Below are 12,712 nucleotides of genomic sequence, written 5' to 3'. Positions count from 1 at the left end.
TGTGTGAGAAGTTAGAGAGAAAAAATGGATTTTTATTTTCATGTTTATACTATTCTCTGAATTGTTTTAAATATTCTTTTCATTATCACATATCACTGCTATAAACTAAAATAAGTTTGGAGGGGGTTAGTTTTTAAGAGCCAAGAGGCCTGGCTTTCATACAATGGCTTGAAAACAAAGCAAGACATAAAATAGAGCTGTCTTCTGTTACAACTGCAAATGCTCACAAAACAAGACAGTGTGTGAAAGTTTCCCAGCCTCTGTGTGCCAGTGAAAGGCATAATGGAGACAGTTCTCTCCTGGCACATTCAGAGACAAAGCCAGGCTCCTACCTCCTGTTAAAAGATTTTAATGGCTGAATTTTAAGACCAATAACGACAGTAAAATCCTGCTATACTTTCAAGGCAACCTAAACCAATTTCCCTAGAAATTAACCCAACTTTTCCTGTCTTATCCCTCCAGCTTGTCTCTTCCTAAAGTAGCTGAAATATCTTGGCTACAGGGTGCCCAAGATGTCAATTCCTCTTTTGAAAATCTCTCTTTTGCCCCAATATGGCAGAAGACCTGAGTTCTGCTGCTAGTTTCACTGTGCATAAGCTCACTGAACCTAATTGAACCTTCTCTCAAAAACGTTTTGTTAATACCACCTACGTCATTGGATCATTGCAAGATTTCCATATGATAGAGCACAATAAAGCATGTTGCTGGTGGGGGATACTGATAATGGGAAAGGCTATGTATTTGTGGGCAGGGGATATATGGGAAATCTTTGTACCTTCTTCTCAATTTTGCTGTGAACCTAAAACTGCTCTTTAAAAAAAAAGTCTTTAAAAAATTAAATTTAGGCTGGGTGTGGTGGCTCACACTTGTAATCCCTATATTTTGGGAGGCCAAAGCAGGAGGATTGCTTGAGAGCAAGAGTTCAAGACCAGCCTGAGCAACATAGCAAGACCTTTTGTCTACAAAAAAAATAAAAATTAGCCAGGCATGGCAGTGCATGCCTGTAGTCCCAGCTATTTGGGAGGCTGAGGCAGGAGGCTTGCTTGAGCCCAGGAGTTTGAGGCAGCAGTGAGCTATGATTGCATCACTGCATTCCAGCCAGCTTGGGCAACAGAGCAAGACCCTGTCTCAAATAGATAAATAAATTTTTTAAAGGCTGATATTAGTGTTGAACAGTATAATTGCTGACCTCGTCTATGATATAGAAATCCTGCCTACAATGTGAATACCTAGGAAGCCACCTCAAACTCTCTCTAAGCAAGCAGCCAAACTGTCTCTTAAAAACACAACTCAAACCTCATTTGTGGTCATTCCCTCCTAGTTCACTATGCACCAGTTATATCAGGTACACACTCCTTTCTACAAAGCTATCTCCCTTCTCCAGGTCTTTGCATTTGCTTTACCCTGAACTTGAAATGCCCTACACTCCACTCTTTCTTTCTCCTACTTGTTTCAGTTTCTTCAGGGGTCAGCTCAACCATTATATCCTCAAAAGGGGTTTTCCTGACCATCCCCTGGAAGGTAGGTCTTGCGTCCTACTACCACCCTGAGTCATTCTCTGCTTGCACTAGCCCTCCATAGCATTTAGCATGCCACAGAACCATGTATCTTTGTTCACTGGTCATGCACTATAATCTAAACTCATAAGCACCAAGATCTTATCTATCTTATCCTCTACTGTATCTCCCATGGCTAGAATAGTGGCAGCACATAGTAGGCAGCCAGGAGACATTTATGCAATGAATGAAGAGTATCAACTGCAAATGCATTCATTTGCATTCTCACATTTTGCCATTCCTATGAAAAAGGCAGGTCAGTACAACTTTTCTCATTTGAACGACTTGCCCAAGGTCACAGCTTGTAAATGACCAAGTTAGAGCTTACATTTGGAGCTCCTGACTCATAATTCCCTAGTACTCCCACTGTTCAATAGCCTCCACTAATTTAGACATGGAAGAGTTGAAAATAGAGCAATATATCTAGGCTTCAGCAACAGGGATGGGGAAGAGAAAGATCTGCTTTCCCGCAGAGGTAAAGTAAGAGACATGGGGGGAAGAAATGGTGAGCTATTATCTTACACTCTCAGGCTATGAATTAGTAAAATTCATTCCTTCATCTCTATGAAATGCAGCTGCCTCCGGTACTGCAGCTCATGAAACCTCTCATCACCAAGTCACAGTATGGAAGGAACACTTTCCTGATTGAAGCAGCAAGTGAAATTTTAGGTAAGCCAGATGCAATTGCCTAAATTGGAAAGTGACACGAGTCTTCACACCTTTTGGGCCACATGCAGCAGACTGAGAGCTAAGTCACATGCATACACATACCCCAAAACTACAGTCATCCACACATGGCATGGGGCTTTACATATCCCAAGCATGCTGACTCACTGACTGGAGAGAAGGGAAGGGAAAGAGAGAAGACAAGAGCAGATGAATAGGAGAGGCAAAGGAGGAGAGAGAGGGATAAGGAAGTCGAAGATGGGTGGGAAAGAGAAAGAGAAAGACAAAAGAAAAGAGGGAAAGACTGCAGAAGAGGAAGAAACTAAAAGAATAAGGGTCAGGGGAAATGAAGACTATTATCCTGCTAAGATTTTTGCTGCAACGCTCAAGTGGTCAAATGCTGGTTACAAGACAGTCCTCAGTCCTTGAAAATGTCTAGGGTCAGGGTTTTTCAGAGAATTCTGAAGAAAAAAAAATTCTAGTTTCAATAATCATCTTCCAAGTTTCTCAGGTGTTTGATTATTCTTGCTGTGTCTCCATCACCAAGCAAGGAACCAGAGCCTAGGGCTCTCCCAGTGAGAAGGGTCCACCCGACACCGACACCATCCTGGCCTCGGGCCTCAGGCCTGGACTCAGCCCAGAGCCACAGAGCTTCAGTTCTAGCATTTCTGCCCATTATCTTACTGCTCCTCAAGGCAAACACAGGGCCTGCTCCTGCCTGTCACGCCTCCACAGCACTCCCCTGGGCATCTGCACAGCCTAATGGGCAGTCTACCAAAAAGCTGAAAGCCTGGTGTAAGCTTGTGCCAAGCTGACAGTATCCTCAGCCCTTCCACAGGCATGTTCATGGTGAGCTTGCAGCAGAGAAAAACAGTTGGTCACATTTTCCACTTCTTGCTGAGACTAGAAATACTACCTTCTCTCTTGCTGCCATCCAGGCATCTCCTGTACCTCACACCCTACCAGTGGTTGGTTGTCAGTCTGTCATTTGCCTGTGCAATGTTTCCCCAGGCTGCCTTTTTCTCCCAGTCTCACTGGCACTGCCCTGGCTATGGCCTTTGTGGTTTCTCAGGTCATCAGCTAAACTGCCATTCGATTGTTTTCCTGGTCCTCCACAGGCATGCTCTGTCTTCTAGCATACCCCTCCCCTTCCTCCTAAATCGAGCATGCCTGGGGCCCTGGAATCTGTGTTTTCTTTTCTTTTTTTTCCCTTCAACTTTTATTTTAAGTTCTGGGGTACATGTGCAGGATGTGCAGGTTTGTTACATAGGTAAACGTGTGCCACGATGGTTTGCTGCACAGATCAACCCATCACCTAGGTGTTAGGTCATTATCCATTAGCTATTCTTCCTGATGCTCTCCTTCCCCCTACCCCACCCCACACCCTGACAAGCCCCAGGGTGTGTTGTTCTCTGCCATGTGTCCATGTGTTTTCATCTTCAACTCCCACTTATAACTGAGAACATGTGGTGTTTGGTTTTCTGTTGCTGCATTAGTTTGCTGAGGATAACAGCTTCCAGCTCCATCCATGTCTCTGCAAACGACATGATCTGGTTCCTTTTAATGGCTGCATAGTAGGGAATCTGTGTTTAATCAAGTAAATCTGATGTAGCCAGGACACAGTTGGGAACCACAGGTGGGATTCATCCTTCACGCAGCTGTCAATTATCTCCAGGATTCACATTTTGCCCTCTTTTCCCTGGGGCTGCAGTATGACTTTTGTAGGCCGTTGGCATTTTTACCTTCATGGACCTATTCCTCTATTAATAGGAAAAAAAACACATATATTATAATGACTGCATTTGAACAAAGATGAATTCATTATTGTTGTGCTTATTTATTTTATTCTGGTTTTAAAGGCAATTAAAATGTAAATATTTTTGTGGACCCTAAAATTATTGTGCTTCCTAGACACTGTGCCTAGTAGATAAGTCAGCCCTACCTCACCTCTGTCCCCAAATCTTCAGTGGCCTTCCACTGCCTGCAGAATAAAGTCCAACTTCCTCAGCAGACTCCCTGTGACCGGGGTCTTATCTTCCCAGTACCATCTGCTAAAGTACCTCCCACCCATCTGGGTTCCAGCTTCAAGCCTAAATGCAATGCTCTCAACATACCATGCACTATGATGCCACTGTGCATTAGCCCGAAGCCCAAAACAAGTTTTCTTTCCTTCTTTCCCTATGGATTTCTGGCTCAAATATCAACATCCACTGTGGCCTTCCTTAGTCTTCCTGGTTAAAATTATGCCTCCTTCTTCTGCACTCCTATAGTACTTTATATAACTATTATGACACTATTTATTCACCCTGCCTTTTGTCAAATATCTCCAATTCTAATTGCACTTTTTGCACAGCATAACACTTCTAAAATCAGGAAGTGCCTTACAATGTATGCCAAACACACTTGCTAGCTATCAAGTAGAGTACTACACCACAATACACCGAAGGCGATTTTCTGCACATGCAAACTCGACCCTGCACAGGAGGCACTGGCTCATCTTCCTGCTTCCTTGGTGGTGATATTTACACTGCTAACACCACACACATTTGAATTTTAATTTAAAGTTTCTCTCTCTAGTACATTTAAAATTACGTTCTGATGTATTATTGAAATAAAAAGATATTTTTGCATCTAGACTATGGCCTGTGATATCTCAGATAAAGCAACTAAAGGTAGTAGAAATTGCCAGATCCCTTGGCACATGTTATGGAACTTCCTAACTCCTTGGACCGTGAAGAACAACTCCTCAGATACTGAGCTACTCTGTCAAAAGCTTCCAAGTAAATTTCAGGAATAGCTGTTTAATATACAATAACTGTAATTTAGTTTTTTCAGAGTTACACATTTTGCAACAAGGAAATGCACTATCTAAACTCCAGGATTCTTCATCCATCTCAAACATAGCTTTTTTTCCAAAAGGAGTTCAAGATGATGAGCATGGATTATAAAAAGCAGTAAGTCAGCAGAAAACTTATATACAACTACAGACAGCCAAAGATGATACAAAGAACTTTTAATATTAAACCTGAAAATGGCTAAGATTAAAACTTAATGATACTGGTTAAGAAACACACAGATTTATAGATAAAAGTAATCTATTTCTAGTTCATGAAAAAAATTATATACATTTTGAGTTCCCTTTTTTTGGCTAAACAAAAGTTAGCTTTCTGATGAATCATACAGTAAATTGTATTTGTTGGTCGAAAAAGCACAGTCTTTTGGTAAGCTAATTCTTTCTTGACATGTCTATATTAGAAAACTGTTAAGGGTCTAAGCTATACATTAATCATCTTTCTTTCACTTCCAGTGCCTTTGTATATGAAAAAAAATGCTCATTACTGAATTGGTCTAGCTTTTGATCAACAGTTACATTTCTCTTAAACCTGGCCTCATGTCTGTTAAAACCTAGCTGTATGCTTATTTTTAGATTTGGATGGGCATATTTCATTATGAATGCCCTTTTAAAAATTCAAAATCCGTTCATGGTTTTGTGCATTCAACAAGCATTTATCAGGCTCCTAATAAATGCCAAGCAATGACAAGAATACAAAGGCGAATAAGACCCAGCCTTGCTCTGAACTTTACTTACAGACTAGAGGGAGAGACAGGCCAGGCAGCATATCACAACTCAATATGATGAGAGTTGTGATAGGGAAGTACAGGCTGCTGAGGAGCATGGAGAATGACCATTGCATGCAGCTTGTAATTAAGGATTATCTAAGCCAAGCCCTGCAGAAAGAGTAGGAGATAACCTGGAAAAGTGGGTGTCCAGGGAGCTATGGGATAAGTTGGCCTCCATTGAGGGAAGAGCATATGCAAAAACATAAAGACAGAAGTGCAGGCTGGGGAGGGGATCTACCAGTGGAGAGACAAGAAGTTTTGTTGGGCTCGCTTTCAGAGGTACCACAAAGGGCTTCTGATGTCCTGTTAACAATACCCTGGAATTTATTCTAAGAGCAGTGGGGATCCATTTTCATTTGCGAGATATTTTTCCAAAAACATATAATGCTGCATCAATTATATCGTTCTCTCAGTGCCATATCAAGTCTTAATCAGCTTTATTCAATGCTGGTTTTGCTGTCTCCTTCATTTCCAGTGTTTTTAAATTCTGTTTTTTTCTTAATCCACATTTCAATTTTAGTATTCAATACTCCAAGGTTTCATTTATGAACACTTACTCCAGTTTAGTCCTCTTAAGTTCATTTGCTTGCTATGCATTTATGTTTAACAGGTAAGAGCTATACATTACCAGCTATTTCAAAAAAGGTAGCTAACTGTACCAGAAAATGAAAATTTATAGTTTTATCATTAGATCAGAGTTTAAAAAAATCAAGGGATAGGCCGGGCGAATTGGCTCAAGCCTGTAATCCCAGCACTTTGGGAGGCCGAGGCGGGTGGATCATGAGGTCAAGAGATTGAGACCATCCTGTCCAACATGGTGAAACCCCATCTCTACTAAAAATACAAAAAAAAAATTAGCCAAGTGTGGTGGTGCGTGCCTGTAGTCCCAGCTACTTGGGAGGCTAGGCAGGAGAATTGCTTGAAAGCGGAAAATGGAAGTTGGAGTGAGCCGGGATTGTGCCACGGCACTCCAGACTGGCGATAAGAGCGAGGTTCTGTCTCAAAATAAAGGATAAGGATTTGTTTAAAAATCTCTTATTATTAGGGCATTACACCTTTCTCAGAACAAGTATGATTTGCAGAAATTATAAAAGGAAGATTTTCATCAAATATCAATTATTTAGCAATGTTTTATTTAGCTGAAATGTTATTTCACTTGTAAAAACTATCTCCAGTTACAAAAAAAAAATCAGAAACTTTATTAAATTTAACCTGCTTTTACAAATGTCTTAACAAGTCTTAAGCTAAACAATTTTTAAGTAGGAAAATGATAATTTAAAAATAATTTGTTATACTGTTTCTGTGGTTTATGTATTAACTGGTCTCTTTGATAAGCAGAAGCTTATCACACTAAGCCCTGTAAAATAAAGGCAAGAGCTAATCATCTTCTAGCAAAAATACTCTGTGCAACAATTGCAAATGTCAAAGCTATTATTTAGTGGTTGATAATTGCCTGCTACAAAATATAAAACAAAGTACATTTACTGGGTTGTTTTTCAGCTTGCCACTGCCCTCTGACATACCAAATAAGGAATTCCCATAGACAAAAGCTGCAGTGCAATTCACTCAGTCTCAGACCAAGCCTCCCTTCACCATTATCCTTGTTCTTCCTCACTGCCCCCAAATCCTGAAGTGGCACCATATTATTAAAAACTTTAAGTATCTGGGGTTTATGCTTCATAACTTTGAAATACTTTGAGTAATTTCAAATGATGTACAGCTCCTTCATGTAGAAAAAGATGTTTGGGGTCATAATTACTTCAAAAAGTAATTATATTCAAATAACCTGACATATCATGCCTTAGCAATTACAAAAACATGATTTTGACACATGGCAATTTTTAAGTTAGGCAAATGTGAAATGCTAAAAGATGTGAACAGCTGTTCTTCTGTTTAAGTTAGAGCGCTGCAAAACTCAGGTAATGACTTTATTTTTCTCAGTTAATGTAACCAGCCCACGGTACAGCATACTAAATCACAAAGTACAAATCTAAGGAAGTGAATACCTTTACTAAGTTACAAACCTTTGACAAATCAATACCGTACTCTTTAATATAATGAAACCGTACTTTTGTTGGAGTCAGGTTACTTTAGTGATAATTTTCACTCCAAAAATACTTAAGTACCAAATTAAAACACTGGTTTTTAATGGTGGCTTATAGCAGAGCAAGTTATTTTACACAAAACATATTTTAAAACTACACAATTTCTCCTTTTAAGTGAGTTGCCTTTTGCAAGATGTTGAAGTGTACAGCAGCAGGGCAATGGGTGTCTCTAGGAGGTGGCTCTGCTCTGTTCTAGGGTTGGTCCAAAGTCAGGTAGAGTTCCAACATTTGAAAAGATTGAAAATTCTACCTTAAGGAGATTCAATATCAATATCAATTTCCAAGGAGTTCTTGTTGAATTTTCACAGAAATACTAGAACCGTCAAGATCAGAAAGTAATTTCAAACAATATTAATTTCAGATGATCTCTTTTATTTAGAGGCCCTGCATCTGTTTTGATCAAGTCACATAGCCTTACACCAACTTATCAAAAAAAAATCTATCTAAAATATAGTTGTATTTTTAAAATAACACATAAATATGTAGTCAGCTTGGAGAAACCTGGGGTACCCCACGTTCTCTACCAACTTTCATGATCACTTCTTGGCAAATGCTGCTGCTGCCCCTGGAGTCATTATGCTTCCTCTTCCTGAGGCTGTCAGTTCTTCAGTCTTGGCATCTAATTTATGTATTACCCATTCTATTGCTTCTTGGCCTTTACCAGCGTTTGAGGATATCATACTTGCCATCAGACCTTCAAGGTAACTGCTGAGGCTAACTCCTTTCACGGTGATTATGGCTTCTTGAGTCAAAACAGTTTTTTCTGGGTCCTGAGGATTTGGTTTGTGTATAAGTCTATCAACTACTGAAACCATATTTGTAAATGAAATATTAGTAGAGTTAAGTTCCATCATTTTCTCTACGGGATCACCTACAGAATGTTCGTGCATATATGTTTTCGTTCTTGCTGCACCACTAAGAATAAGAGGCTTCACAATGGAAGGCAGTCCCTACTGTGTGCTGAGAAGTCTGTGGCTGTGCAACTTTCCAGAAGGATCTATATGTCTGTCCAACACATCAACTCCAACCACACTTGGATCCATAGGGTTTGGTTATTTCTGCATTGCAGCTGTTGTAACAATTTCCCACGAGTGGTCAAAGATGTGCTCTGAAGTCCAGATCTTCATGGTGCCAGCGGCCTGAGCAACGTCCGGGTGGACCAGGGCACAACAAGGCCCAGAGGCTACACTGGTCCCCGCCACGCCCTTAGCACCCCAGCACCTTAGCCGGCGGCACAGCCCGCAGGCACCGTCAGCCAGTGTTTTTAAATTCTTTAAATTTAAGTGAAGAAAACATATTTGTAGTTTCATAGGATTCAAAAACAACAACTCATTTTGGTTCTCTCAGTCACTCCTATTTTTCCTTGCCTCAGAGAAAGAAGCAAATGAAAAAATTCACCACTAAATTCTTCATTTGCAATCTTATGGGCATTTCTCTATCACATTTTACTCAATATAGAATAAGTAGAGCCTGGGCTGGGCACGATGACTCACACCTGTAATCCCAGCACTTCGGGAAGCTGAGGCGGTCGGATCACGAGGTCAAGAGATGAGACCATCCTGGCCAACATGGTGAAACCCCGTCTCTACTAAAAACACAAAAAAATTGCTGGGCATGGTGGTGCATGCCTGTAATCCCAGCTACTTGGGAGGCTGGGCGTGGTGGTGTGCGCCTGTAGTCCCAGCTACTTGAGGCAGGAGAATCACTTGAACCCAGGAGGCAGAGGTTGCCATGAGCCGAGATCGTGCCACTGCACTCCAGCCTGGGTGACAGAGTAAGACCCCGTCTCAAAAAAAAAAAAAGAGTAAGTAGAGCCTGTGTAACCTCATGCAACTTGCTTAACCTCTCTGTGCCTTGGTTTATTCAACTATAAGAGGACAGTTACTATCACTTATCTTATAGGATTCTTACGAGGGTTAAATATGATACCATATGAACAGTGTTTAGCATAATGCCTGAATTATAATCATTAAATTGTAGCTATTTTTGTCATTTAGCATAATGCCTGAATTATAATCATTAAATTGTAGCTATTTTTGTCATTAAGCATTATTGAACAATGTACAGATATGTATGTGGTTAAGCTTTGAATCTGTTTTTTATTATAATTCTAATGGTATACATATACATATATGTATATAGCATATATATTTACACATACTTATGTTGTATGTTGAAAATCTTTCCAGAAACTTTTAGTAGGTGTTATCTCTGAGGCAAGGACCTAAAGAATCAGGGAGAGGAGAGAATACTTTACTTTTTTCATTTTATTCCTTTCTGTAATCTTTAACTCTTTTTTTTTTTTTTTTTTTTTGTGTGATGGAGTCTCACTCTGTCACCAGGCTGGAGTACAGTGGTGTAATCTTGGCTTACTGCAACCTCCACCTCCTGGATTCAACCGATTCTCCTGCCTCAGCCTCCCGAGTAGCTGGGACTACAGACCACCACACTCAGCTCATTTTTATATTTTTATTAGAGACAGGGTTTCGCCATGTTGGCCAGGATAGTCTCGATCTCTTAACCTCAGAACCACCTGCCTTGGCCTCCCAAAGTGCTGGGATTACAGGCGTGATCCACCCTGCCCGGCCTTTAAGTCTTTTTTAACCTTTTATAATAAAAATTGGTGAAAACCCCTGTGATGTAAAATAAAAATTAAGAAAAAAAACCCATTATTCTCAAAGCTTAGGATAATGATATGGAAATCATTTTATATAGAGGAAAGAGTGTGGAACTTAGGCTTGATTGGCTTAGAAAAGAGGAAAACAAGATTAAGAGGAGAATTAGTGTCTGTTCTCAAAAATCAGTTGTCTAAAGACTACCACGTGAAAGGAGAATTGGAGGCTGGGCACAGTGGCTAACACCTGTAATCCCAGCACTTTGGGAGGCCAAGGCAGGCCGATCACCTTAGGTCAGGAATTGCAGACCAGCCTGGACAACATGGTGAAACCCCATCTCTACTAAAATACAAAAATTAGCTGGGTGTAGTGGCATGTTCCTGTAATCCCAGCTACTTCAGAGGCTGAGGTAGGAGAATTGCCTGAGCCTCGGAGGCAGAAATTGCAGTGAGCCAAGATCACGCCACTGCACTCAAGCCTGCGCAATGGAGCGAGACTCCATCTCCAAAAAAAAAAAAAAAAAGAAGGATTGGATTTAATTTGTATCTAGAGAGCAGAAAGGCTGATTTTGCCCAAATAAAAAGAACTCTGTACTGATGAGAACAGTTCAAAGATACTGCTCCAGTGGCAAAAACTCCATCACAGTAAATGTCCCCCATTGGCTACCTGGCCAACTTTCTAAGATTTGGTTCCAGGGATTTCCCTTCCAAATATATGAAATCTGGCAGTCTGCAAGCATTTGAAAATTGACATATCTTGTTCTGTTATCCAGTAACTGGTGCATCCTTAAATGATTATCCAGAAACATCCAAACTATAACCACACATTAAATACATTATACAAATTGACCGGGCATGGTGGCTCACACCCGTAATCCCAGAACTTTGGGAGGCCGAGGCGGGCAGATCACCTGAGGTCAGGAGTTCAAGACCAACCTGGCCAACATGGTGAAACCCCATCTCTACTAAAAATACAAAAATTAGTCAGGCATGGTGGTGAGCGCCTATAATCCCAGTTACTCGGGAGGCTGAGATAGGAGAATCACTTGAACCTGGGAGGTGGAGGTTGCAGTGAGCCGAGATCACGCTTCTGCACTCCAGCCTGGGTGACAGAGTGAGACTCTGTCTCAAAAAAATTAAAAATAAGTTATATAAATCAACTTTGCCTCCAACCTACAAGACCTTTAAATGGGCAGGTATTCTTAAGAAAGGATTATTAGTACACATATGTTTATTATACTTCCATGAAGTATACAGTTATCCAAATACATATCTTATAATGTTGAAACCTGGTGTATAAACACTAACTAGAATATAATTTGTTAAAGGTAATTTTTGTTTACAACCAGATTCACACTAATGTTCATTATCCTTATTTTTTTAAATGTATTAATATTTGTTTCCAGATTTTAATTGGACTACTCTTTTTCAGCTTGTCATTATGAACTTGGTAAATTAAGCCCAATATTGGAACACTTTAGCAGCTCAATATTGGAAGTTCTACTTTTGTGGGTTCTACTTTCCCTGAAAAGTGGGGTGCACACAAGAGAAATAGGGGGTTTTCAGCTAATGAACCAGGGTAGTGCAGTGCCTTTGAGATATGACAGGATGACCTTTAAATGACAACGTTTTTCTAGAGAATAATTTGAATGAAGAGAAAGTGAGTCAGGGAAGGCAGAGAGCTCTGGAAGATGTATCTGGCTAGGAGACTGCTGTTATCTACCACATGGGAGGCTGTTGACTTAGAAAGCCATTTCATTCCTCTGAACATCTGTCCCTCTTTTATCTAAAAACAGAGAGGGAAATCAAAGTAGATAAAATTGTTTCCATTTCAACAATCAGTTGATATTGTGCCTACCCAAAAGTTTAGTTCAGCGGGGAAAAACTCAAACCTTTGAGTCAGAAGAGGACCTAAGTCTGTCTGTCACTATCTATTCCACCTTTGACAGGTCTCCTACTACCTCTGAGAATGAGTTTCTTCATATGATGAATTGAAAGGGCAAGATACAAAGTAAAGAAAGACTGCAAATGTATTTTTATATTGTTTTTAGCCTCAACTAAAGCTCTGTAGTAAGAACAGCTATTATCATTCCCCTTTTATAAATGGGAACAGATCAGGCATGATGGCTCACGCCTGTAATCCCAGCACT

General features: G+C 40.3%; 1 protein-coding gene and 1 pseudogene across 10 annotated transcripts in view; both read right to left on the bottom strand.

Moving 5' to 3' along the window:
• The window catches only part of DNAJC6 (DnaJ heat shock protein family (Hsp40) member C6), a 169,468-nt gene that overhangs the window by 95,435 nt on the left and 61,321 nt on the right, over window positions 1-12,712 (bottom strand). The window lies entirely within an intron of this gene.
• On the bottom strand, window positions 8,125-9,129 carry LOC105710384 (PRELI domain containing protein 3B-like; annotated as a pseudogene).

The sequence above is a fragment of the Aotus nancymaae genome, unplaced genomic scaffold, assembly GCF_030222135.1.
Source record: "Aotus nancymaae isolate 86718 unplaced genomic scaffold, 86718_ANA_hifiasm-v0.15.2.pri h1tg000007l, whole genome shotgun sequence".
NCBI classification, from domain to species: domain Eukaryota; kingdom Metazoa; phylum Chordata; class Mammalia; order Primates; family Aotidae; genus Aotus; species Aotus nancymaae.
Note: the sequence above shows the minus strand (reverse complement) of the source record. Positions and strands in the feature narration are given on the sequence as shown.